Genomic DNA, 27,870 nt, shown 5'->3' with positions numbered 1-27,870 from the left:
TGGAGTTATTCGACTGCTTTTGTACTCTGAATTCAGTGGGTGCAAAGTAGCTGTTTAAACTTGTTCTTGGAGGTTGCAGCATCACAGGTGGGAGAAGCCACAGGATCTGAATCAGCTCTCAGGACAGGCCTTCTCCCTGGGTGATCAATTAGATCCTTTTGGAATCCTTCCTGCCTGTCCTGCTGATGGCATCATTGAACCTGGACTTCAGTGCTTCTGCTTTGACCTGGAGGAGAGTAGTGTTTGCGGCACATCTGTAATAAATAGCACCTCGAATAACAAACTGGTGAAGAAACTACATACATTTATGCAACAAGATGAGAATAGCAATGGCTATTTTACGATGTAACACTGCACCTCCGATTTCTCCTTTACAGTTTTGATTAGGGAGCATGTGGCTGTGAGCTAAAAGAAAGTTTTGTTCGGTTTGGGGTAAAGAGTGTGGCCTGACTTGTGGTCTCCCACCGTAACTTCTTTTAACATGGCCGATAAAACTTCCCTCTGAAAAACAGTGCCAGCCCCTGTGCCCTGGTGGGCACACTCTGGGGTGGGGTTGGAATAATCTGGGGGGGATGCATGGGTGTGGATTGCCAAGTGCAACGCATGCTTGCTGAGATTGACAGCAGTGTCTCTCATGCTGCCGCCCCTGTGGCTGCTGCCCCTGTGGCTGCTGCCCCTGTCTAGGATTCCTGTGCAGCAGCTTGCTCTGGGAAGCACGTGGCTCCTTGAGAGCCATATGTCTGCCAAAGCAAACGGGGATTGCGTAGAAGGGGGGCTCCCTCTGGTGATTTCAGTCAGAATAAAGATATCTTCTGAGTAGTGACAGTTTCTGGAGTGAATGTCCTTGAGGGAGAGAGGCACATGTCATTGTAACTTCTCTACCCTTCCTTTCTTCAAAGGTCTGTCATAGCGTCAGGAGCCCCAGGAACGCCCATGCTGAGCTGCAGGGCTGACCAGTGGACATGAAGCCAGTGGAGAAGGGGAAGGAAAGGGGGTGAGCGAGAGTCTGCTTCTATGGACATTTTACCATTTGACACCAGATAGACTAGATGTAGGGCTAAAACCATTCAATTATTCAGGTTTCCATCACGATTATTGATTTCTGTACTTCTGCTGGAGGTTCCGATAGAACCGTCACCATACTTGGTGTTCACACCTTGTCGCATGGAAGTGCCTTGTCTGAAAGGAGGGGACCTGGTTCCCATCCTTGGCTGAGAGAAGAGGATGGGGAAGTTGACATCTCCCAAGGTTTCCTGCACAGGGAGGTCATGAAACCCGGGCCATTTCTGACCTTCCCTTCCATAGATTGGGAAGACTGTCATCAATTTGCATCTTTTTAGCTTCTGCTGAAAGACTCCTTTGTGCTGTAGAATGTGAAAATAGGAGAGACCCCGTTTGAGGGGCACGAGTAGTTTATGAAAGAATATGCCCGTAAACAACGGATTGTGGCACCAAGTTGTGTTTTGGTGGTTCACCGTGGGGGTCCTTGAGGAAAGCAGCTGCCACCCAAATTTCGTGTCGCTTTTCTGATGTGTAGCTCTTTCGTGGTGTTTAGGAAGGGACGTGACTCGAGAAGCTGTCAGGAAGTGACGCACAGCCCTGGCCCTTCTTCCCAGGGCAATTCTAGGCGCGGGAAGATGTGTGTGGCCAGCAGTGCAGGAGTTTTTGTTCCAAGTGTAATAATAAAGGGTCTCATCACCTCCCCCACAATGCTGTCAGCTCTCCGCTTGAATGAGGGGTTTTGTTTATGGTTGACTTTCACCAGAGTTCGCAGTGACTGCTGCAGTGATAGGACAGTTCATAATGAGATGACAGTTTCTCTGAAGGGATGTGTGAGGAGACAGAGACAGATTTGACATGAGCACTCCACTGAGCTGCTGTGTGTCTGCTGTCCGAGAGAAGGGACGTGGATAAGAGGCTGAATGTGACAAGAGCATCTTAATTTAACACTGTGTACGGTTGTCATTTGAGTTCATTTTCTGTGTCATTGCTTTGTTTTCAACACCAGAGTTACACAGGCCTTTCCTAAGGCTCTGGATTTAATTATTAGGCTTACTGCTCTCAGGGAGCTGCACTGTCATTTCTATAGGCCTGAAGAGTGGTTGATGAAAATAAGTGTGAACTAACCAAGTAAAAAATAAACTAATTATGTTGAGATTAAAATGTACATTTTGGAGTCAACCATAAAATGCCTCCAAGAACATAATGACTTTCTGGTGCTAAATTACCTAAAATGCTTTTCTAAGTTTTTAATCTGGTAAGCCTCATCATAATTTTATGTTCATTTTGGCCAGGGCACATACGTGTTGTCTGAAGCCACACATGAAATAGAAAACAGGACTGAGACAGAGAAGCTCCTTCAAACTCGTCTTTTCTCTGCACTGAACTGGGGAGAAGGGGCAAAGGAGTGAGTAGGGAGGGATGCTTGCGAGCAGGCAGCCAGCCCAGGGTCAAGTGCTCTCAGGACGCTGCTGGGTGACGATGCCTGCAACCCAGGATTAGAGAGAGAACGGAAGCCCAGGAAGCAAAACTGTGGGTTTTGTTTTAACCGATGGGTGCAGAATTGCTACACGAGAAACATTCCAGGTCAAGGGAACATCATCAGTTCAGAAATTGGAGACCTGATAGTTACGAAAAATGGGTTGACTGAGGGAATTATTAGTGCAGACATGAGATTTACAGAGATAATGTTTTTATTTCTAAAGAGTAAGTCTTTTCCCGACCAATCACTGCTGGCTGTCAGGTTGGCCTCGTTCTCCTGTCTTGACTCGGTTCACGAGAGCAGCTGTCTGTCTGCAGGGACACCTGTGAGTATGTAGGGAGGTTCTGGACTGGGCAGGGGAAGTGGACGCAGCTTCCCCAGTAGCACCGTAGAAGGATCCTTGTATCTGCCAATTGGCTTAGTAAACAAGAGTAAGGGAGACTTCGCTATGTTTGCCCAGGGGAGTCTGCAGTCAGTTTGGATTTTTCGAGAGTTTGAAGAGACATTAAAAAAGAGGGGCCGGGGACAAACCTGACTGATTAGCATCAGCAAGCTCCTAAGACCTGAACACCTTCTAAAGAGATTTGGAAAGATAATGTTATTTTGAGCAAAGATGAGATCAAGGCAAGCCTAGAGCCTCAGGCCAGGAAGGTGAGATTTTCTGTCCTCCGGACCTTCTCTCCAGCACAGCACAGTAGGTGTCCACCAGCTCCTGGCTGGGCACCTGTGGGGAGGGCCTGGCCCATTCTAGACCCGCAGGAGGATGGGCAGCATCCATTCCCACCAGGTGTAGTTTGCTCTATTTTTCTGGGTGATTTTGACTCATGTCAGACTAAACACATTGTGACCTCGAACTGGAAGAGTCTCTCTAGAAGCTGACTGCTGGGTTGTGCCCCAGTCTGTTTACATTGATGCAAACCCTGAAATCAAGCGAAGGAAACCTCATCCAATGTCTTTCTTGAACATGCTTATTTACTCGGTCGGGCTTCGGGGATTCAGAGTTGCATATGACCTGATGACTGCTCTTGACAGGGAAGGCCAGCAAATTCACAACAGAGAAATCCAGAAGGTGGGCCCCCATGTCCTGTTCACAGAGGAGAGGTGGCTGTATCACAGGGGGACACCAGGGACACTCTGGATTTCAGAGAGCTAGCAGGAATGTAAGCAACGGTCTTAGGATGAACCACTTGGATGATGAGGTCAATAAACTAATCTAAAGGGCAAGAAATACAGAATTCTCGATTCAGTGTCATAAATAAACTTCATTCATACCTCAAGGAGGGAATTACTGTCTCAGTAGCTTATCAAATCAAAGCAAAAAACCCCACAATACCCTTGGTCAGTTTGATGCTGTTCATCCAACAAAGTGGAGGTTTGTTTTCCTGACAGTTTTCGAAAAGGATACAAATTCCACCCCACTGCTGGGGGTGAGGGGCAGACACTCATTCGTGGGTTCACCACGACCAGACACCATCCCATGTGCTTTCGCTGTGTTATTACATTTGCTGGCAGAGCGTGTCAGTGGAAAATAATGAAGCATCCTTTTGTAAAACGTGGTGCATTTCAAAATGGTCATGTTTACTTTCAGTTCAAAGGAGTGGGGTTTTATTGGATGTGGTGGTGAGAGATGAACTGTGGCTCCTTTAATAATCAGCGAGCACAGAAATTTCCTAAGATCATCCAGCACTCCCCTCCCAGGTGTGATGTTTGAGGTGCATGGTGTCCCTCATCAAGGACGGAGTGAGGGGTGCAGGTAGTGTTAGGCTGCTGGGCTGAAGTTTTGAAGGGTGTGTGTAGGAAAGAAAATGAAAGGAGGACCTTTGGCTCTTACAAAGGAGAGGTCCTTTCCCCAGCAGGTTTGTATGAGGACACGCCCAGCCTTCTGGTTCCATTTAGCGAGTGGGATTTGATCAGATGTCTCCCTGATGGAGGCTGCGGGAGGGGCAGACCGACTTCATGACTAATCCAAGGCAGCTGCCACGGTTGTTTTTAAACATTAGGGAAGCTGTGCTGGCTCTTCGTGGGGAAGACGTGTCAGTACAGTCTGTGCTGAAATGGGTGACATGACTCAATGCCAAATGTAAAAAAAAGAAAAAAGGAATCGTTTTATTCCCCTCCGCATGTAAACACTCTAAACACAGCAGCGTTTATAGGAAGGTAATACACCATCTGGTTCAATGCGTAGTAGCCTATTTCTTATTTTTATCACTAATTTATATTGAGAGGATGATAAATAGAACAGAATTAGATTTCTGGTTATGCCACACAGCCAGTGCTAAGGCTTCTGCAGTCTCAGACTCATGAAACAAGTGCTGAGGGGGGATGGCTCACTCACGTACTGAAACGCAAAGATGGGATGTGTCTCTTTCTTCGGGCCTCGGTGCCCACCTCTGACGATGGAAGACCCAACAGGCCACTGGGACTGAGTCAGCAGGACTTAACAGTCTTTTACTTTTCATGTCTTCGGAGAGACAAACATTCTGAAATGACTTTAGAGTATTTGCTGGGTTTAAGCCAAAAAGCAAAACTACAGTTTGACTTCTAAGTCCAACACAATGTACTTGGTCCAGATCACTGTACACCGTGTCAACCAGCAACATTAGCATCTAGGCACGTAAAATAAATTCAGTCATGGAAAACCCGGGACCGACACAGCCCCCCGTGCACGCTGGATTGGCTGTGTGTTTGTACTAATCTGATTGCCCTTAACAAGTTGAAGGAAAACATCTTTTCATTTCTCTGTATGGAGCTGGAGAGAGCATCCTTTGTAGCCAGAAACTTCTAAAGAAATCTATCTGTTCTTTTAGGAAAATATTTTTCTGGGCGATTTAACCCATGGTGATTTCACTAACAGTTCATCGTGAATTTCCCTGTCAGCCATCCTTCCCAGGATCAATGAGCCCCCTTTCTGCCCCAGGCTTTTGCAGCAGAACTTTGCCTTGGTTCAGCTTTATTCTGGGGAGGTGGTGGTGCCAGTTGTGGGTTTGATATGTGGCCTGTGTCTCCTCCTTCCTGTGCAACGACCAGAGGGTTGACATACGAACCCATCATCCTGTTTGCTTTAAAAAAAGTTAAGGAATGACAGTAGTTACATAATTTTTTTTAGAGTTCAATCTTAATCTTGGAATCTTGAATTTAGATCTAGAGTTAACTCTTGACTCTTTTGTGTGGGTAAGCTACTGCTTACAAATGACATCTTGTCTAATGTGTTTTCCGAATAAACAAGAATCGAGAGACCACATTTTTCAAAGAGGCTCGGACACCCTTCTCTTTCCGGGTACTGAGAATGTCGTCTGCAAAGGATGGATCAATTTAGCTGTCAGAATGAAAGCTCAGGGCCCAATTGTCCATGCAAATTGGCCACTTGTGCAAGCGCTTCAAAATTGCCTACATGAAAAGCGATCTTGCCCTTTGAAAATTGGGCACATGGTGGCAGAAATAAGAATGTAGTCATTCTTCACAGACCATGGTGTCCCCAGAGAGCTGATTTTAGAAATTGCTCATTTTGAGCAGTTGATGGTTTTTTGGCAACTTGTTTGCTTTTTTAATAAGTCATTTTTGCCCTCTTTCTTTCCCTCTGCTCCCATGTCTCTTAGCAGTGCAGAACACATCTTGTCTGATGAGGGAGTACAGGGCTAAGAAGTATTTTACCCAGCTTTATTCCAGTTAATGCATCGGTTCCAAGGTCAGCAATTTTGCTGCTTTCTATACTCAGCAAAAGGTGACCTGCACGAAGACTGAATGGAAAACAATCGGGTTTCTTTCTTCCCAAATGTTAGGATTAGTCAACACTTAGGGAAGTAAAACCCCCGGTTCTGCCTTTCTTTTTCTGTAGGTCTCAGCTGTGTTTCATATTTCTAAGGCATCACGTTTCACGGTGACAAGTAACTGATGGAGAGGAGGGTCTCGGGTGGGTCTGGGTGTGCGGGCTCCAAGTGCGAAGCACGTCTTTCTTCCTGGTGCATCTCCCTCGTGGATGCAGCTTTCAGAAGTGCCTGTTCTTCTGTTAAGGAGGGTGGGATTTGCCTCTGCTGGTCTCAGAGACCAAAGATTGCATCATTCGATGACCCAAATGTGAGGCTTTGTGTTCCCATGTGAGGACACACTGTCCATGAAAGCTCAGCCATCCCCGGGGCTGGTCTCCATGTGTTCTTGCTTGGGGCCTAAGATAGCCCGAGATTCAAAGAGGGAAATTGTGACATGTGGTACTTGTTCTTTTTAAATCTACAGGAGATAATCATCAAAGAGATTCTTTATTAAATGATCTTGACCAATATGTGGCATTATTGTACAGAAAATAATTAGTGCATTACTAATCATTTTTAATTTAGGGGAAAGGTATTCCAAAGGGTGAATTCATTGAGCCCTTCCATGTAACCATGGCATTGTGCCCTACATCCCATACTCAACTGGGATACAGGAGAAAGGGCCTTATTGGCCATATACACTGATATGGGAACTAAAGCAAAACGTTTATTTACTTTTTGCAATAGTTGCAGCCCTCAAGAACTGATTTTTAAATGTTCCCCCACCCCATATATTTGTTTTGTCACACATTTTTTGTGTGTAAGCTTGTTAACTTTCTAAAACCACAACTATTTGCACCGATGTTTCCTTATGGAAATGTTACTTAACGTAGATGCTGTTTTGGCATGGGATCCACAAGCTAGCCAGTGCAGGCCAACCTAGGGGTAGAGGGACGCCTGCCAAGCAGAAACCACCCTAAGAGTGGGCCCATGACATCATATCCCTTTCTAACCCTGCTCAGCATTTACACATTATAATGTCAAACAGTGTTCAAAGTTTAGATGCGGCTGTGGAACAAATCAACAAACCTATATTTAAAAAACAAAAATAAAATATAGTTTCATATTTGAATCCTGACCCGTCTTGAATGTAACGTGGTCAGCAGCCTTATGTTTGGGGCGATCACAATGCTCCTGCTCCGTGGGCCAGCCTCTGACCCTCAGCAGTGTCGACTGGAGCAGAGGGGCGGGTGGCTGCTGAACAGCACTTACAGGACTCACCTTTTCCATGCGCTTTCTTCATCAACCTCAAGCTTTCCCTATTCCCATTGTTGTCTTGAATGCTGGCATTTTGGCTCAGGAATGTGGGGGCGGCTAGGAGCAGAGGCTCCCTCCCCTGCTTGCCTGGAGCCCAGCTTTTATGTCCTTAAATGTTGGCACCTTTCCAGAGTACCCACCTCTCTCTTCAGGCTGCTCTCCCTCCTTTTCTCATGCGTCCTTCCTTCCCTTTCCACGGTCCCCTCTTCTCTCTACCACTTTTACCCAGCTGTCTCACTCTGCTCCTCTTGCCAGCACTTCCTTTTCTTGCATGGCTGGGGGCTTCTGATACCCCCCAGCCCGTAGCAGCCCACCTTTCTTTCAGACAGCATCTTTATTTAACCCGAAGGTCCCCTATGATTTCTTCAAGCACCACTTAGTGAGGCACAGATGTTTGGAGGGAATGACAGAGACAGTCAGAGGTGACAATGCCGGAAGAGCGAAGTTAGGGATTGTGTAAGAAAGGGGAACCGTATGCACAGAGAGTGAACAGATTGTCTTCACCCCCACACACCTCTGAGCGATGGATTCTTTAGACAATTCCTCCTGACTGAACCAGGGGCATTGGACCAATGAGCAAATGACAGTCATATCCTGTACTTATTTTGTAGTTTGATTCTCAGTGAGAAAATTCTGATTCTTATTGTTTACAGTATTAAGTTCAAAGACATTCATTCTTCATACAGTACAGGCTCAGTTTCTCGACTGTTTCTATACAACTAATGTTTTATAAAACTAGGCTATGATTTATAGTCTTTTTTAGAAAAGTATTTTAGAATCCAAAGTTCTCTTGGGGAGCTTCATGCCCCCGGTTTCTCCCTCCTGATCTGTCCTCTGCAGAGCTGCCGTATGGATTCTCCTAAATGCCACTCTTGCCTTGGCCTTCCACCGAGCCCTCAGTGACTCCTTCCTCCCTTGGCGAAGTCTCATCTCTTTCTCTTGCTAGTGTTCTCTGATGATTTGCTTTGTCATAAAGCATCTCCTCCAGTGTGTGTTAGGGGCCGCTTTCTGGTACACACACTCCTGATGCCCCTCAGCCTCCCACTTGGAACCCATTGTCTTTGCTTCCTTGTCTTCCTCCACAAACTTGAGCATGAGACCAGCTGTCCACCTATGATTCCCTCTGCACTCCGGTGCTGACTTTGCACCTTAGCAGAGTTGCATTGCTTCACCTCCCCCAGTTCAGTCTTCACACGTGCAAGCTCCTATCTCAGGTGGCCCCAAGATGGGGGTTTCTGTGAATTCACCTGCCCTAGAGGCGGGACCAGACATTCATGTTGCAGCTCAGCATGGCTCTGGCCACCATGGCTCTTCCTTTCATCCAAGGATTCTCAGGGTTTTCTGTCTGATCTACCATTTGCTCCCCCACTCAAATAATCTTCAACTCTTAATATCCTACCCATCCCTCAAACCCCAGATCACATTTCTCTTCTTCCAGGAAGCTTCCCCTGACTCTTCCACCTAGAAGTAACCTCCCCTTTCTCAACTTTATAGTTTTACTGAACTGCGTAGCACACAAATCAGACAGTGCCTGGTGCGAGCTGCTAAGGACATAGTTGGTTGTTGCTTTGTCTTCTACCCGCTTACCATGGCCGTGGGTGTGCTGTGCATGGTGGTTCACTGATCTCTTGACTGATGACGATACGTCTCTCAAACTCCACAGTCACTGGTAAAATCCTTGGACGCTGGGAAACCCTAGTCCAACAGCTCACACTTTGCCTAAACCTGCCCTGGTGGGGCTTCTTTCCACTCCTCCACTAAATGTCTTTACGGTGCCAGGTGGTCTCGTCCATTTTAATTATATTTCTTCTGATTTTACTGTCATTGGTTTCTGAATTGAGCTAGTAGTGAGACTGGCCTGAAATTTTAATGGCTCTCATGTATCTGTAGGAGAATGGCCACCACTCCGTTGACCTTTGATCTCCAGAGAATGTTTAAATCCACATTTTTTCCTCATTCTTAATAGAAGGGGCTGGGGGAAGGTTGCATATTTTAGCAAAAAGGCATGTGTTGAAGATCACTTAGTAAGTTGTAACTGATGTTTAAATTTTATTTATGCAGTTCAGTTTAGGGACAATTTTAAGAGCCCGTGAAGGTGGCTGTTGGGTAATTCTGGGAATGGTTTATCATTTGTAAATCCCAACACCTTGCAGGGGACTAGTTCTGCACAAGTGTGTGTCTGTGGTGGGCTTTGGGGGGCAAGGCTCTGATTGAGAATTATGACACAAAGGACTTTTCACTAAAGATGATACTAAGCTAAAAGAGAAAAGAATAAGAATAATATGGAATTGAGTCAAATGGAGACATTTACATGTTAATAAAACACGAGCAGTTTCTTAATAATGGGTAGTTAAATATCCATCTTAAAATAGTTCACCCCCCAGCCTGAGGCCAGCCTCTGGGGCTTTGCCGTTTCTATACCTAGTTCATTTTCTAGCAAATATGCCAGTGATTTGTGGTTTATACATCAGCTAATGTATGACCTCACTGGGGAGGATGGGTTAGTTCAGCCTTCAGACTTGACGGGGTCATTTTCTGTGGCTTTAATTTAGCTCCCATTCAAGGTCACTGCTTTGTTGCTGTGATTCTGCTCATATGTGTGAGTGTTGTGTTGAGTGATGTATGTGCCTCTGGAGGCTGGAACTCCTGCCCGGACAGGGGTGGGCCTTATGGAGCAGAACGTCCTGAGGCTGTTCACTGGCCTTCTTGCCCCAGGGTGGTAGGATGTTTTTTGTTTTATTGTCAATATAAACACCGGCATAGTAAAACCTCTCAGGGCGTATTACTTGCCCAAACCCTGCTGTTGGACCTGAGTTTTGGTTTAGACATCAGATTCTAGACACTGTTGTATTGTCCCCTTGTCCCCTGAGCTAGGAGACTTCTGTGCTTGGCATTTTGTCACTTGAGTGTTGCCTTTTCACACGGAAGAGGCCTACACTCAGCAGGGACGTTCTCTTCCTACAATATTTGTTGTCTGGTTGCATCAACGATTCTGAATTCTCACAGCGTTCTTTTTGGCCTCCATCTGCTTTGCTGTTTAAGTGGTTGGCCACCCTCTGCAGGCCTCACTCTTGGATGTCCTAGCGAAGGGGCCTCATCAGCTAACAGATGACCTCACTGGGGGAGGAGAGGAAACCTCTGCCTCCAGACCTAATTACCAGCATTGTGTTTAATTTGATTCTGACACGTGGGAGCTGATAGAAATCTGCAGGTATTCATGGCGGCAACCAGTGGATCTGTCCAACTTGATTACTTAAACTGTGATTAAGGTGCAAACGAATACAGGGAAATTTTAGTACTAATTGTAAAACAGATTTTAGGGCCCCAGAGAGAAAGTTGGATTATTCAAACATGCTGTTTAATGAAGAAGTCCCAACTAACGTATTTGTTGCCACACCCATAGGAGATATTATTGGTGTTGTAACAAAGAATTGGCCGCTCCTAGGAATTTTTCCTGGGCTGAGGATGCCTCCTTACCTTGGGGAGAGCTCTCTTATCCTCTTTTGGCCTCAAGGATTTGCATCTGTGCCTTCTCCTTTCCAACAGATGATGTCACGAACTTTCAAAGACTCTGTTGGGACCACATCAGGATCTAGGACGCTGCAGTGTGTCAGTGCACCTGGGCTGTGGGCGCCTTCTTGGGCAATTCTGAATGTGTTGCTTTGGATCTCCTCCTTGCCTCCCATGAACTAGCCAAAGGCCCCTCTTGGAGACAGCAGCCACTCGGAGAGACAATGTTACCTAGCTACTGCCCTCTGACCTCTGAACTGGGGGACTTCAAAATTGCTCTTTAGCAGATACTAAATTTTACAAAAGTCCAGATGCTGTAATTCAGTTTATTTTCAGCAGTCAGATGGCTTTTAGATGATTACTGAAGGAGACGGTGTGGGAATTATTGCATAGAGGAATAGCTAGAATGTTCCAGAATGTTCTGGGAAGTTCTCCTTTTCTTGTCATCATTCTCAGCTGCTGCCTAAGTGTGTTGGATAGGCAACATCGGTGTGTTTCAGGTTTGTGGCAGCCAGAAGCTGCAAACTGTGGAGAGTAGAAAGAAACTGTGAAGAAGGACAACAGAGAAAACGTGAGCCCTGAAGTGCAGTATTTGAAGTCACAGGCATCTTTAAGTAACATTGGACGCATTTCCTTTATAAATAAGAAATGGGGAGAACCCCCTTTCTTGGAACACATGGCCCTAGGGAGGCTGGTGTTTTGTGCTAGACTTTCTGTCACACAGCAACCTCACGTTTTCAGGGTTTCCGCACATTAAGTTGGATGAAGAGATTGGATGTCTTGCTTTGGTTTTAGTAAAGTGAATCATTTTTATGGTTTATGATTTTTTCTATAAAGTTTCACATTGTGCATCAAATAAATGAACACGTAAATAAAAATGCAAGCTCACATTTTTGGTATTAGTTTATTCTATAACTTCTGCCTTTGATCTTCTATTCTTAAAATGTATGACTTAGGACATTGTATTCCAAAAAAAGGCACAAAAGAGCCATCAGAAAATGGTGGAAGTCACACAACCAGTCTGACTCTGATGTTCAAACCCCTTAAAGTAATTAGATGGGTTTGAAATGATGGCCCTTTCCATTGTTTTATGTTGCTTCCTGAGGTTTGTTTCCTTATGTTAACAGTATTCAATTTTTTATTTCTCCTTTTCTGAAGAAAGAAGTTTACTGATTCACAGATGTTAATTAAGCCAGGACAGTCCTGTCATTTTTAAGCTATCCTGTGCCACTGTATTGTAAGTCTTACATTGCTAAAGCAGCTTAATCTGACTGTGCGTGCACTAATGGGACTTTCTAGAATTGATAAGCCATGACTACAACATCTTTTAAACTGGGCAAATAGGATGATGTTTTTCTTTTCTTTCTTGCAGTGTCAGTGTGTGAGAGTTGGGCTGGAGAGCGCAGATGGCTGTGGATTTTTAGTGTGATACATGATCGAAGAAACGCTCCAAGCTTTTCCTCCTCGGTAAGCCAGGCATCTAAGCGGGAAGCGAAGGATCCAACAGTGGTGTACATTCAGATACTGTGATAGCTGATGAGCTTCATTTACCTCTGCTGTTAAAATGGTGGCGAATGGGCAAACTTTCAGAAAGACAGATCTTCTTTATGGCAAGACTATCGTGGGCTAACCCCCGCTCAGGAAACGCAGAGCCTTGACCAGTGCCATTGACACAGTGGCCTCTGGCCACAGTGTGCTTGTCCACATGGTTTCAGTTTTATTTCGCACCCCATGCATGCTGCTACCTACACATGTTAGGGCAAACGTGCAGTTATTTTAGGCTATCTGACAATTATGTTGCACAAAAGTGTTCTGGTATGAAATCTCCCTCTTTTATTACAAGCAAAAGCAGATGTTTACAGGACTCAAGATTGAAAAGGGTTAACATACTTAAATCATGGGATAACATGGAGCACCCTTTGCCATATGCATCAAATAAGGTGATTTTTTTTAGGGGGGGGTGATTTAACTTTTTCTCACAAAAGCATACTCTGACACCTGAAGGCCCATGAGTTAATTGACTCTCTACAGGTTTTTATCTAGAAAGATGGGCAAAGAAAAACCAATTAATTGGTATTTCTTTAAGGAGTTTAAGCAGGGAACTACTCTGTTCATTCATTCATTCATTCATTCATTCATAGAAATAAATCACTGTAGCAAGCCCATGAGCCTGATGTAGCAGAACTTTTGAAGATAATGCCTTTTTCAAGAGCCACTGGTACCTATGTGCAACACTTGCTCTATGAGTAATGGAAATGCATTCTTCACTTTAATGGTAATAACATAAAAAATAAAATTATGATTATAAAAGTAATAAAAAGCTATATATGGTACCTTATTAATTGGAAAAAAGAAATTGCAGAATAACATATTTAATAAAATCCTATTCATCTTAAAAATACATATACATAAACATATAAATATATACTCTCTACCCACAAATCATGTGTGTTATAAAGTCTACCAGAATACATATCAATATGTTCCAAATTATAAATGAATTAACTCTACAATTGAGGATGTAGGCATTTTATGATCCTTATCTTCACTATCTAAAATTTTCAATTTTAAAGTTTGGGATCTGAAAGAATGTAAAAAATAGAATGAAATAGTGAATAGTGAATGCTCATTATAGAAATACAGGGTGGAGCAAAAGTAGGTTGGCAGTAGTGACTGTGTGAAATAGACTTTATTCTTGTATTATTAGTTATTAATTATGTTATTTTCCATGTGAACAACTATAAACCTAGTTTCGCCTCACCCTGAGTGTAGAAGAAGGGCAAAATTCACCCTGAATCCCCCCACCAAAGAAAACTGCTGTTGGCATTTCATGTAATTTTTTATAGTATATTAAAAAAAACATGAGTAATTTACAGAGTTGAATTAGTTCTAGACATAAAATTTTACTTACATAGCTTTCACATTTGCTATAACATATACTTGTATATTATCCATGATAATAATATATCCTGTTGTTGAAAATTATTAATGACCCTCATTTATGCATCATACTATTCTGTCATGTAAAGGCACTATAATGTAAGTTCCTGCTTCTTTTCTGCTGGATGTATATAGTGTTTCTAACTGACAAAAACAACAGACAGTGTTGACATGGTCACAACAAGCACACACGCCTCACACCTGATTCCAGCCACGCCTTACAGCTTTTCGTGGGTTGCACTGTCTCCCACCTTGTGAATAGCAGAAATTTGGCGAGTGCGGTAGGTGTTTCATCAGCAAGAGCAGCTGTTGCTGGAAAGCTTTCTTCAGTTGGAGGTTAGCTCACTGCATTAGAATAGCCATAGTTGATTTACTATTTCAAAACCAAGCGGTTTTAGTAAGACTGCTCATTAGCTTTGGAAAGTGTTGTAGATATTTATATTTCAGCAACTCTATGCAAGAGAATTCACTTTACTAAAACTTCACTGAGCATCATCATTAGTTATCTTGTCAATGTGTTGGTATTCCTTTCCTTTTATATGTGCTATTGTTTACTCATTATGTTATTTGGTTGATTTATGTGATTATTAGCCATTACTTAGAGAAAGTTTATCTGTGTGTGTATGTGTGTGAGAGAGAGAGCGAGAGAGAGAGAACACATGTGTGAGGGAATTGTTTGTTTTTGTTTTAGACTTGCTGAGCTGTTGAGATTCAGAATTTTTATTACAGATTTTAAGACTTTATTTTTAAGAACATTAATTTTTGTTGTATTTTTCTCCACTTCATTTGCTTATAAACGTTATCCTTTTAAATTTAAAGAAGTTTAGTGTAGTATTGCCAAATGTTTAATAATTATTTCAACTACTGCTTAGAAAAATAATACATTTTTTCTTTCTACTTATTAAATGTACTCATTAAATATACTCAGTTCTTTAATTCAGAAAACAGTTCAGTTATATGAGCATACATATTGACTTTTGTGCTTTTTCTCACAGCTTTTTTCTGCCGCTGTGCTTTCTCACTGACAAAAATCAATCCTCAATTTTAATGAGAATATTCAGACGATTAAAATATTTGTATGAATGAAAGATCTCAGTTGTACATTGCTTCATTCTACAGAGACTACATTTACAGTGGACAACTGAAAATTTTTAATTCTTTTATTCTCTTTTGGTTAGGAAAAGAGAAAGTTTAATTTCTGCATTTTAGATGTGCTACACCCTTTACCAATATTTTTAACAACTACCTTTAAAATATTTTATTTAATAGTACTTAACCCATTGTGTTGAATATTAATAAATCATTATCACGGTTCTTTTCCTCTCACTTTATCCTTGTATCTAGAGTTTGGTGTTTACATTTAATGTTACGTGGTGTGTCTGGAAGACCAGGGCAATGCTGGTTAAATCACGTGATGTATAGGTCGATGTCCTTGCCTGCTGAGGTTAGCACATGCACCTAAAATATTAGTTACGATGTTCCTGCAATAATGGTTTCACAGTTCATAAGTTCCAAAAGATAAGAGAATTAGTTAATTGCTCTTTCTCAGTTGGAGGTTCACCCGGGTTTGGACAAATTGAGCCACAACTCGGTTATCCATGTATACTTTTCTTGGTTTTCCAGATTTCTTGGCTGTAAAATAAGGAAAGTGAGAGGACATCATTTGAGTCGGGGAATAGGCAATGAGAAACCAGACTGAGTTTCTGGAGAAAGAAAGTACATGGGAAAAAAATGTGCTTACTGACTTGGTGTTTTAGTAGCTGACACCGAGCTGATAGGAATTTCATTTTGTGCTATTTGCTGTTCATTTTTATGCATATTATTGATACGAGTATATCACTTGCTCAGACACGCTGCGTGGTTGTATTGTGGGGTAAAGATTTAGCCTGTCGTTCTTAATAACCTCAGAAATGCTAGAGATGTGGACTCCACTCCTTATTCCCGCCCTATTTATTGGCTAGTCAGCCTGATGGAACACCTCCGTGAGAAGATCTGGAAAGGCCTGTGCAGACCTGATCTGTTGTGTCGCGTGCATTTCACTTCTCATGGGTCAAGTTCACTGACAGGAGGGGTGTCTGCTCCCATTGTCCACGTTAGGATGCACTGGAATTTCCATACTGGAAGGTTTCCCAAAACCTTGCTCTCATTCCATCTCTTTTCTTCTGTATGGGATTTTGACCTTTTCTTTTTTTTTCCACTTGTTTTAGTGAGTGTCTGCAAAGTATGTTATTGTCTTGAAGGTTGCCGGCCTTATGAATACTATAAATATTTGTAACTCACAGATGTGTGGGCAAGTTCAGAATCTATTTCCTTTCCTTCATTTCGTGTCTAACTCAGGCTGGGCATGGTGTATGTGTCTGTTCATTCTCAGACACCCATTAGAGGGGCACATGTGTGTGTGGTTAATTACTTGAACTTGAAGATTTACATGTGCTTAGAAGGAAGCTGCCCCCTCAATTAAACTGTGCATAAGATCTTTTTTTGGCAGAATTTTCAGAAGGGCATGAAAATGACCTTGCATTTGGATTTTGGGGTTTCAGGGGACCTGGAGTTTTCCTACATTGTGGTCTGCAGAGCAGAGTATTGGAGAGGCTTTTATAGCTGCAGGGCTACCAACCCAGTCAATTCATGTTTTATCCACTGGGCTTTTCCTGTGATTTTTGTGTATGTTTGTGTCTCTTTTAGCCTGACAGAGCACAAAGGGATCAGGGTCATTTTGTTTCATTTGCTTTTGCTCAAAGTTTGGATAGTGACCACTATTGGTTAAACAAAAGCAGAAAAAAGCAAAGGTTGGAAAGATGGTCAGGAGATTCTGGGAAGCAAATACCACCATAATTTCATACAACCAAATCTAAGAATAGCAAACAGATCTTACATTTTTAGTGTGGAGGATTTGTGGGAGTGCCTCTAAGTTAATTGACCATAGCTTAGACTTTTTTGGGTGGTAGTGACTGCCCTGCTTATAGCTCAGGGCTCAGGCACCTTTAGAGGACTGTCCCTCTCCCTTCCACAGCAAACCACGTCCTTGCTGCAGAGATGTCTTGAAGATGAGGCAGCTGCCTACTGGCCAGTCACACATCCCATCTGGTGGCTGCTCTGACTAATTCTAGATGAGGCCTCAACTCCAGCATAGGCACTGATACCCCATTCTTAAACAATTAATTCTTACCTTTTTTCCCTGCATCATCATTTTTTATTTTCCCTTCTTTACTGAATCTTTGCAATAGGAATGCAAACATCTACCATCCTAATAAAATGAACTGTTGACCCTAATTTCTCCTCCATCTACGAAACTCCTGTCCTCTTTACAGAATGACTCCGTAAAAAATGCTTGCTTTTATTTGTTATCCTTAATTCCTCTGTTTCCATTTTCTCTTGAACCCACTGTGTCTACTTAGTCATTCGATCCGTATTGACTTGACAAGGTCACCAGTCACCACCATGTCACTAAATCCAGCAGCGGAGGCTCCGTCCCCACTGCACTTGAGAGTCCTAGTCGGCAGCATCCGTGCAGAACAGCGGGTCTCTCGCACCTTCTTGTAGCCCTTTCCCATCTGGTTTCAGGACACCGCGTTTCTTTTCCCACCATTCCCACTCCGTGTGTGATTTCTACCCTCCCCCCGAGGCGGTCTCCATGGCAGCAGGGATTTTTGCCTGTTGTGACCACTGCACCATCTCCAGGCACAGAGAAAAGCTAAGGCATAAAAAGCTGTCAATAATTATTTTTTTCATGGCGGGTTTATGGAAGATGGATGGGTGGATCAATAGAAGGATGGATGGGTGTTTTGGGATTTTTCAAACCCAGTGACAAAACTTTATTTTTAATTTGGACACAGAACTAGAAGTTAATGAGAGTGTCTACTAGACAATCAGAGTTTCGTGTGTTTGATACGATTTTCTGCACATTGTCCAATGGGCACACAGCTGCTTGTTCACCCATTCTCAGCACTCGTGTCACCTCCTCTACAGGCCATTGTCCTCCTTCTTAATGATTAGTCCAATTGGGTCGCACCTTCTCTGCGTCTCCACATTCCCAGGTATGTCTATTCCATGATAATTTCAGTTTGGATTCTTTGCAGTATTTCTTTTGTACACATAGTCTTTCTTCTTCATACAGTGAGGCTCTTGACTTCATTGAGTTTATCTTTCCAGCACTTAACACTCTGACACACAGTGTCTAATATGTATGAGTTATTTAATGAAGTGTTTCCGACTAAATTTTGTGAAACATAACTTCTTTAACGACCCTCGACAGGGTGATAAAATGCACTCCTCTAGCCTTCTGATTGTGCCTACATTTTATTTAAGATGTTTATTTCTTAATTTTCTTCAGTAATTCAATAATTAGATTTGCTGTAATCATTATAGACTATCCCCATATTGTCCATCTGTGGCCTCTCACTTTACTGCTTTTCTGGACACTTTTTGTTTGTCAAGTGAGTGAACATCACTCACAGTGGATCAGAGACAGGAGGGGGTGCAAACCTTTCCCAGGTCTCTCTCTTTGAGCTGGCTGTCCATGAGCTGTACAGAGAACCGAACAGCAGGGCAGGAGCAATCAAGCAGCATGAAGACCAAGCCCCACGTGGCCCTCCCCTGTGTGGGGTCAGATGTCAACTCCTTCCTGGCATTTAACATTTCTCACCATGAGCATTTGGACCACTGGCCGTGTCGTGGTGAGATTTCAGCAGTATCATCTCCAGGGAGTACATATTATTAAAAGTAAAAATAGCACAGCGCAGCATGACTGCTAGGGCATGGGGCTGAGCCAGGCTCAGGACCCTGAAGTCATACTTTCTGTAAATGAGTTTTCTGGTGTGCACATGTTCAACACTGATGTGTTTTAAGGGGTTCCTGCTGTGCTGGGAGCACATTTCTGGATCAGTTGAATAAATAGATAGATAGATTATAGCTGATAGCTAGCTAGCTAGATGTAGATAGATAGATAAAAGAGACACTGACATAGGTGTAAATATAGATAAATATAGGTGTCGATTTATAGATGTAGATATAGACATAAACAGGTATATATTGATATATACAGATATAGATATATAGATAAGGATGTTTACAGACATAGGTGATATAGACATAGAAATAGATATAGACATCGATAACACTATTATTGGGACTCATAAAAATCACTGAAATAAATGTCTAAAGCTATACTAAAGTCTAGCTTTGTGGCTTAATTACGAAATTCTGATAAATGAACTGATAGCTGCTAAAGGATTCACCTAATGGGAGAAGGTCAGAGCTCTGAAGAACCTTTAAAATAAATGGTCTGCCACTAACATGTTGCCACAAGCACATGTGAGCTTGCGTGCATGCGTGCACATACAAACACACACAGGCAGACATGCATACCCACATTTTTCATCAGACAGTGTAAATAGCTGGCCACTGCTCTCATCAGCCATCCCTGAACACACACCTGTGTCATGCTGACAGCTGCGTTCATGGCTGTGAGTGTCAGGTAGGAGGCATCCACAGGCCTGGCAAAGAGTAGGTGCCAGAGTGGAAGGCACACCCGCAGTGAGGCCTGTGTACAACCCCATGTTCCAACAGTAGGGCTCATTCTAAAACGTCATCACTGAACCCAGCACTTTGCCAGTGGGCAGGTCTGGTTCTTTTCTCCCAAGTAACTCTGACTTTTCTCTATTTTACTGGAATTTCTTCCTTCTTAATTCATTTTGAGGCATAGTTATATGCTAATTTTATCATTCCACTGCCATATTTTCTATAGAGCTGATACATTTCTTTTCATAACTTTCTATTTTATATACTGTATTATGGCCTTCTAAGATTATTTCATAAACCAGGTATAAAAGTGATCTATGTAAAGGTCTTAGAAGTTTATTCTGGAATGTTGTAATAATAGCAATAATTAAAAAGTGATTTATGATGTTCTAATGTTGTTCTGTGATTATAATTTAACTGTCTTGTATATAGTCTAACCTTGCCTCTTATTTTCTTGCTTAAGTTCTGTCTTTATGGAAGAACATTTACAAAGCAACTTTTAAGCATATCCTAAATGGTCAGATACACTTTCAACTAACGTTTCTAACCACAAGTGCATGGTTCATGAAGACTTCATTGATCTGGAGTCATTTCTTTTTCGGAACCCAAGCCAGTTCCCCAAGTAGACAGTGTAGCAGGGGTGTCCAACCTGTGGCTTGCAGGCTGCATGCAGCCCAGGATGGCTATCATTGTGGCCCAACACAAAATCATACATTTACTTAACACATTATGAGGTATTTTTTGTGATTATGTGTTGCAATGTATTTAATGTGTGGCTCAAGATAACTCTTCTTCCTGTGTGGCCCAGAGACGCCAAAAGGTCAGATGCCCCTGGAAAGTGTAGATCTCACTGTGTCACCTTCACCCGCCTCTGTAGTCACCCTTGTTTGGATCTGAAAGAGGACTGGGGCCAGTTCACCAGTAGAAATCATTTAACAGCCCTGTGTAATGTAGCAGTGACAATAGGAATTTGATATAGATCTCCAACATCTCACAATAGAAAACATTTTATAAGCCACTGGTAATAGCCTAGTAATAATTCACAAGAATGGAGCAAATGACTTGAGTACATCCTTACTCCCAGGCATAACTGCTGTACTTCTATCACTTCATCTTCTCGACACCATACAAAGAAGTTCAAATGCAGTGGAACCTAGATTTTCCAACTTAATTCATTCTGGAAAAATGTTTGAGAAGCGATTTGTTAAAAAACCGTATTTCCTTTGTGGCCTGAGAGACAGGTGGCTGAGACATGCAGGTATCAGTGTGAAGGGTTGTCAGGCAGAGAACTGGGACCTGAAGTTTTTGTTAGACAACTGAGATGTTTTTTTCTGGGAACAGCTGTATCGAGAACTGAGTTGTTCGAGAACCAAGACTTTGAGAATCGAGGATTGACCGTATTATTCTCAGTTATGAGAAGAGTAAACTAAGGCATGGAAAGATTAAGAAACTTGCCAAGGCCACTCAGGTCACCTGGATGGCTGAGCCCAGCGGATACTACATATTATCCAGGGTGTGTTTCAGCCCCCTTTTCCCTACAGGTCACCAAGGGAGCCCCCTTGGTGGAGTATTACCAAAAAGAATTGTAAAGTGATAGAACCCCCCTATTTTACATGTTATTACAAAATAATGCAGCTATAGGTTTCTGAAAATAGTGTCTTGGCTTTGTTTCACTGAGCTAGCAAATACTTTGAGGGTTGGAACTCACACTCACTGTGTAATTTCCTTGCCCAAAACATGTGATTGGTGGTCCATCTCAAACAAAAATTCCTCATAGACAAACATCTGTGTGAACCAACCGTGCCTCTGAAGCATCTCTTCCTATTCATGGGCCGCCAAGGGCTGGCGGGCACCCCAGTTAATGTCTGATTGGAAACCGTGTGTCTATTGTTGACATAACCACTGACCACTCTTCTTGAAGATTTCCAGGAATGTGACAAGGAGAAATAACCTGTATCCTGCCCCTTCCCCTAATAGATATTTATTGAGCACATACAGTGCGTGAGACTTTTAGGCATTGGCGATTTACTGTCAAACACGACAGGCTCCCCGTTCTCACAGAGCACACACGCATTTTAGGTGGGAAAGTCAGATCATAAGGATTACATCAACATAAATGAGAAAATGATCTTGTAGCACAAGCACTAAATGGTAAGTGGTCAGAGAATTCAGATAGGGTTGTGTGATAGAGCGTGAACAAGCCCACTCGGGTTGGCCTGCGGGTGGTGGGGAAGGCGAGAGCGATGTGGACTGAGACCACAGAGCTGGGCCGGAGTTAGATCATGTAGAGCTTTGCAAGGCAGGACTCAAAACTTGGGTGTCCGTTATGGCTGTTGGGAAGCCTTAGGAGAAGCAGCGGTGGAACAGGATTTGTTTGCATTTTAAAATTTTCATTCCAGTTGTCATGCTTACCATCGAGGAACCGGATTGTTGGGTAGCAGGAGGGGAGGCAGGAAGATCAGCTGGAAGTTCCTGCAGGTGACTGGACAGAGCGTGATGGGGGCACAGGCGAGGGTGTTGTTGGTGCGGATGGAGAGAACTAGAGGGAGTTGGCACGCTTTTAGAAGCAGAGTCAATCGGTGGGCATTGGGGGAAAGGGCAAGAAAAATTACGAATGAATTGTAAGTTCTGGGCTTGAGAAGGCTGGTGGGAGGGGGACTACTAAGATGGACGTCCTGAGGAGATGTAGGTTTCGGAGGACAAAGCGAGAATTTTAGGGCCGTGCCGACTTTGAGTTGACAGCTTCCGTTTCTCACCCAGTTGCAGAGAGTAGGTAACTGTGTATGTGAGTCTGGACTTTTTAGGAACCATTGGAACCAGAGGTAAATATTTGGAAGTCATTGTATAGTGACAGTATCTAAAATCCAGGGCCTCTCACCCAGGATGGGGAGGAAAAGTACACCCCAGACAGAACCGTAGGTGTGGGAACCTGGAAGGAGGGTGTTGGTAGAATCTTCATGGTATTTCACCAAAATAGCAGTGCTTTGGTATTTCAGAAGTGATCTTAAAAGTGACAAGAATTCCCAGAGTTAATTCTCCCCTTGAGAGATTTCATTCAACATCCTGGCAGCAAAATTCCCCACGGTTGTAACATAAAATGCCATTCTGGTTATAAGGAATAAGGTCAAATTCTTACAATGAAGTATGTAATTGGAGCTCTTTTCAGCCTTTATTTTGTTGTTTCTTCCCATCAGCAGTTCAGTCTGCTGGAGTTTTCAAAAGCAGTCTCTTCTCAGCTGAGTCTTGGGAGGCCCTGGACAGGGCAAGGCAAAGGTTTTAACGATCTCCCCAGCTTCCTCTTGTTACCAAAATGCTACTTTGTGACATAAAAATTTGCCCCACTGTTTTCTCATCCCCCCTTCTAATTATTATAATTATATATTTTCCCAGGAACCTTAGGCTAGCGAAAGGTCAGTATTCGAGAGGCCTGCTGAATATCTGTGCCCCTGGACGCCACGTTCGCAGTGCCAGGCCAGGCAGCAGCCAGCGCACTTACTGACTAAATGAATCTGGGAACAGTTGCAATGGGCCGGGGAAGTGACTCTCTGACACACTGTTATTAATAGAGCAGACAGCGGTGCCGGCCAGGGAGCCAGTCAGTGTGTGATTCCCTGCAAGGGTTTCAGTTAACATCGCTGGCATCGTTAACACCTTTTGTAGGAGGATCAAAGCTATGAAGCTCAGGATGTCATCAGGGTTTTATCAGTGGCTTAGAACATTGATTTTCAATCAAAGAGAAATGCATTTGGCCCACTAATGTGAAGCTGAAGGCTTGCATTTCTCATAGTCAGTTAAAGCAACCTCTGGCACTGGCTATTAAGATTTCCCGAGGCAGGTGTATTGCACTGCTGCAAACCAAGCCATAGGACTGGATGTTGAGGACTCATAGGTTTGACTCTCTGGAGCCCGCTCAGAGGCCTTGGTGAAAGGCGCGTGCTTCCTAATGTTGAAGGCCCCGTGATCAAGCACTTATTAAAAGAGATGAACTAAACTGAAGAATAAGTATTTTTTCTTGTGGATCATTTTATTGGTAAAATGCCAATATAGAAACTAGTTTATAAGTAACCTGAAAAGTCTGATTTAAAAAATTACTGAAGTACGATGGACATATAAAAAGCTGTACAGATTTGATGTGTAGATCTCAGTCAGTTTGGGGATACAAATGTACCTATGAAACCACCAGTGCCACCATCAAGTTCAAAAACATAGCTGTTACAACGTTTCTTGTAGCTATTATTATTATTGTTGTTGTTGTTATTATTATTATTATTAAAGAATATTTAACCTCAGATCTGACCTCTTAGCAAGTTTAAGTATAAATACAGTATTGTTGTTAGCTATAGGCGCTATGGTATACAGAAGATCCCATGTTTAAAATTTGTGTTTATTTTAGAGGTTGAGAATCACCTCTCAAGAATGCCATTTTGAGCAAGTCAATTGGGGTCAGAAATCACCCTTCGGCACCCTAAGTCTCAATCAGCCTTAATTTGGATGTTATATGACCCCCCTTCTCTGCTGCAGGTGGTGTTCAGATCTTGGGTGATACACGTGTAGTGCCAGCGTCTCTTCTGAAATGCGTACTGTAGTGCAGCTCACCGAGGGCAGGGAACTATAAAGGTGGGGTTGGCCCCAGCTGATCAGGGTTTTCAGTGACTGTGTGCTGGTTGTTGTGAGACCCAGAGGACATATCACCCATGACTGCAATGTGATTAGACGGTGGATCCAGGCTTTCAGATGGGGGCAGTAGGGGCAAAGGGTTTCCCGTATCCTTTTTAAAGACTGATGTTATCCCACCATTTTGGAGATTAGTAACATTATAAAACATCTTTATTGTTAATACCAATAATCGTTTCATAAAAATTCAAGAGAATAAAAAGCCAACACTGAAAGATGTTGGGAGGATCAGGCAGAATGATAAATATATGTGTCTTCCTCTCCCCCACCTAACGAAAAGGCCTATGGCTCTATTACTTGCTAAATGCTGGGAGATGACAGAGCCAGGTAACAGCAAGACTCAGTGAAGCTGTAAGGACGGGTGCTCCGGTGGACTGTATCCTGCTGTTGGTCTTCCTGTCTCTCTCCTCTCTAATGGGGAGGAAAACTGATGCACGTACTATTTTTAAAGAAACGGAGAGTCAGTTCCTCCCTGTAATTCACCCCATTTCATATGTACAACTATACCACCCTCCTTTCGGGGTAGCTGATTTTCTGATGTTGGAGACAGCTTCCAGACTAAGCATATCACTCGGTGTCTCTGTGTGTGTTCTGGTGGCGGAACCCATCCTAGGGACAGCACAGAGTAGTATTCGCAGCTGCAACCTCCTCAAACAAATGCTTTGCCCAGATTTAAGAATTACCAGGAGACACAGCAGTAACACAGAGGGTGGGACAAATCACGTCACTGACTTCATGTGTGATCGAGTTCTTCTCAGTCAGGGAGGTATAAGGCGCCATTTGTGTCAATGGTGAAGAATGCATTTTTGGAAATGTAAGTGTATTTATTATACCAGATTTCTTTCCAAGTTTATATTTCAGTGGATGTTTTGAGTCTTAATTTTAGCAGTTGCAGACTAAATGTAATTTGGTTGTTATTTAAAAAAACCGTCTATGCTAAGTGATGATATACAACATGTAAATAATCTTAACAAACCAAGTATTAGATAGACACAATACTGGCAATGCATATATGACAGACATAAGGTTAATATCTCATATACAAAGCTATAAACATTGATTAAAAAATTCAAACAGCTCGTAAGAAAATGGGTAAAGGTATGGATAGGCAATTCAGATAAGAGTAATTCTGATCTCCAGTGAGAAGATGAAAGATGTTCCCATCTGCTACTGTTACAATAATGCAAATGAAATACTATTCTTTTGACTGGGAAAAGAGAGAGAACACTCACCACTGGGGAAGGGTGTTGATAAAAGGGGACTCTTACCCATTCCTGATGTATGTGGGGATTGTTTATGTTTTGGGGAAAACAGTCTGACAGTCCCTACTAAAAATACGTGAACTTTTTGACCCAGCAGTATGATTTCTGGGAATATAGACTATAAAAAAATGTACACACATAAATATGGTATGTGTACTGGGGGCTTACAGCGGCATTGTGTTCACTGCCCCCCACCCCAAACACCCAACAACCTACCTCACACGCTGAGTATGTATCAGTAGATTACAGATTGTGCATCAATTACAGTGGGAAAATGTCTCAAGTAGGATGTGGCCTTTTAAAGATTAAAAGGGTACTTAGGAGAGATTTCCATACTATTCAGTGAGAATATAGATTCCGTTTTGTAACGTGGGAAGATCCTCATCCACCAGGCCAGTATACACGTGTTTGCATGGGATCTCACGGACATGGGGAAGGAAGTAGAAGGGGCCCAGGAAAAGGCTAGCAATGGTTATATGGGTAGTGGGAGGAGCCGCTTCTAAGAAACGGCCCTGCAGTGGGCACTGGGCTGGCAAAAGTAGGAAGATGTGGTCATCAGGGAGCCATGAACTTTAACGCTATTTTCTGGACATGGCAGAGTTCTGGTTGTAAATAAGATAGATGGTCAGAGAACCTTTCTATTTCTTTAAAGAGTTTAAAAGAACTCCTAGGAATGTAGGATTTTCTGTGGCCCGCAACCTTGTGTCAGGGATCCTTTCTGACTGTCTTCTGACAACATGCTCCTTTCAAATGTTACCTTTTTAAAAAGTAAACAGTCACCAGCAGTTGATTAGAAGTCCTGAATCTTCCCTTAGGTATTTGATATAAGATATTAAATATTTCCCCTCCTCTCCAGCCCATGGGTAACTCTGGGCATGTCAAAAATGCTTCCTCTGTCTCATTTTCCTCTTATACATTTGCAAGTACCATAATTCTTTTGTGTATTATGGGTAGTGACAAATACTATAATTAAGGTAAATCGCAATGGTAAATGCCTAACTTTTTATCCAAGAGGTGTTGTATAAACAGAAAGATTGCATGTAATACAGCTCCTCAGCACCACTGTTAGCAAATGCTGCTGCTATTGCTTAAAAGGCGGGGGTGGGTGGGGCGGTGACAAACACAGGAGTCAGTGACAATGATGGGGGTTTTCATGAGAGTTGGACTCTCTGGTCCACTTTGAAGAGCGCCAGGGCATTACTGATGGTTCAAGATGGAGTACCATGTGTGCATGCGGATCAGCACACAACGCAAAGGAGAAGTGGAGGCTGCAGCTGTAGATCAAATGCCCTCCCATTACTTGAACAGCATCTGGAACCAATAGGGCCGCCCAGGGCCCAGCAGAGCTCACCCTGAAGCCAGTGCTGTAGCCACAGATGTACTAATAGGCCTTTGGGATGCACATCAAAAAGCGTCTCCTCAGGTCATAACTTTTCTCTGTGTGACACCACAGACAAAAGTTGTCCTTAATTTGCCTTTCTGAAAACTTGATTTGTTTTTGCTGGTGATAGGTTGATTTAGAGGAGCTTTTCCATAGCTTCTCATGTACCAATTCTAAAAGAAAATCAAGTGCTCCCTCAATGAATATACAGAAGTCATCTGGGTGTCATATATAAACATTTAAGTGTGCCATGTACTCGTGCGTGCATGTGGGCCCCAGGAAGAAGACGAAGGAAGCCTCCCATTTTAACCATGCCTTCCGAACACCACCAGGCCCACCGATGCTGGACAACTGTAGGTTTGCCCAGCACCCAGAAAGGTTGTCCTGATGTGCTTAGAAGACAGGGCGGCTGAGTAGTCAGCAAGAAGGACTGTCATCATCTTGCCCCCTTTAATCATCAGCTCAGGTGATTAAGAAGTACAAGTAGGTAGTAAAGAATAGCATGAGGATGTAAAGTACAGCATAGGAAATGGAGTAGTCAAAAAACTTATACACAGGACCCATGGATGTGAACAGTGGTGGGGGGATTGCCTGAGGGAGTGAGGGGTCTTGGGTGGAGGGGGGTAAAGGGGAAAAAACTGGACAAGTATAATAGCATAATCAATCAAATATAATTAAAAAATCATCAGCTCAGAAATGCACATTTTCTTCACTGAGCACGACTGTGACCATGATTTGGTACCATTTGTCCTCTGCATCTGCTCTTACTTCCTAAGTGAGGCACACAGCCTGGCCAAGACACATGCTATTTGTCCTTCACTTTGTCCTAAATGGTTAAGATGCTTGTTACTCTCCTGACCTCCTCTTTGCACCAACAGATATCTGGTACTTTCTGCGCCATTGCTTCTCCTCTTCAACGTGAGGAGCATGTGTACTGCAAGCTCATGGCTCTCTGGTGTGTAGGCTCTCTGGTGTGTAAACACACAGATATCAGAGTTCCCCTTCTTAAGGAGCTCATATTTTAGTGTGCCCTTAGTG

At 43.0% G+C, this 27,870-nt stretch overlaps 1 protein-coding gene across 1 annotated transcript in view; it reads left to right on the top strand.

Moving 5' to 3' along the window:
• The window catches only part of SEMA5A (semaphorin 5A), a 441,285-nt gene that overhangs the window by 89,675 nt on the left and 323,740 nt on the right, over positions 1-27,870 (top strand). The window contains exon 2 of the mRNA XM_045847790.1: positions 12,428-12,522. The gene's annotated coding sequence lies outside the window, so the exon portion shown is untranslated. The remainder of the gene's footprint in view (positions 1-12,427; positions 12,523-27,870) is intronic.

This window comes from Phyllostomus hastatus, unplaced genomic scaffold (assembly GCF_019186645.2).
Source record: "Phyllostomus hastatus isolate PE091 unplaced genomic scaffold, TTU_PhHast_1.1 phas_contig_58, whole genome shotgun sequence".
In the NCBI taxonomy this organism is placed as follows: Eukaryota; Metazoa; Chordata; class Mammalia; order Chiroptera; family Phyllostomidae; genus Phyllostomus; species Phyllostomus hastatus.
This window is presented reverse-complemented; position numbering and strand designations above follow the sequence as displayed.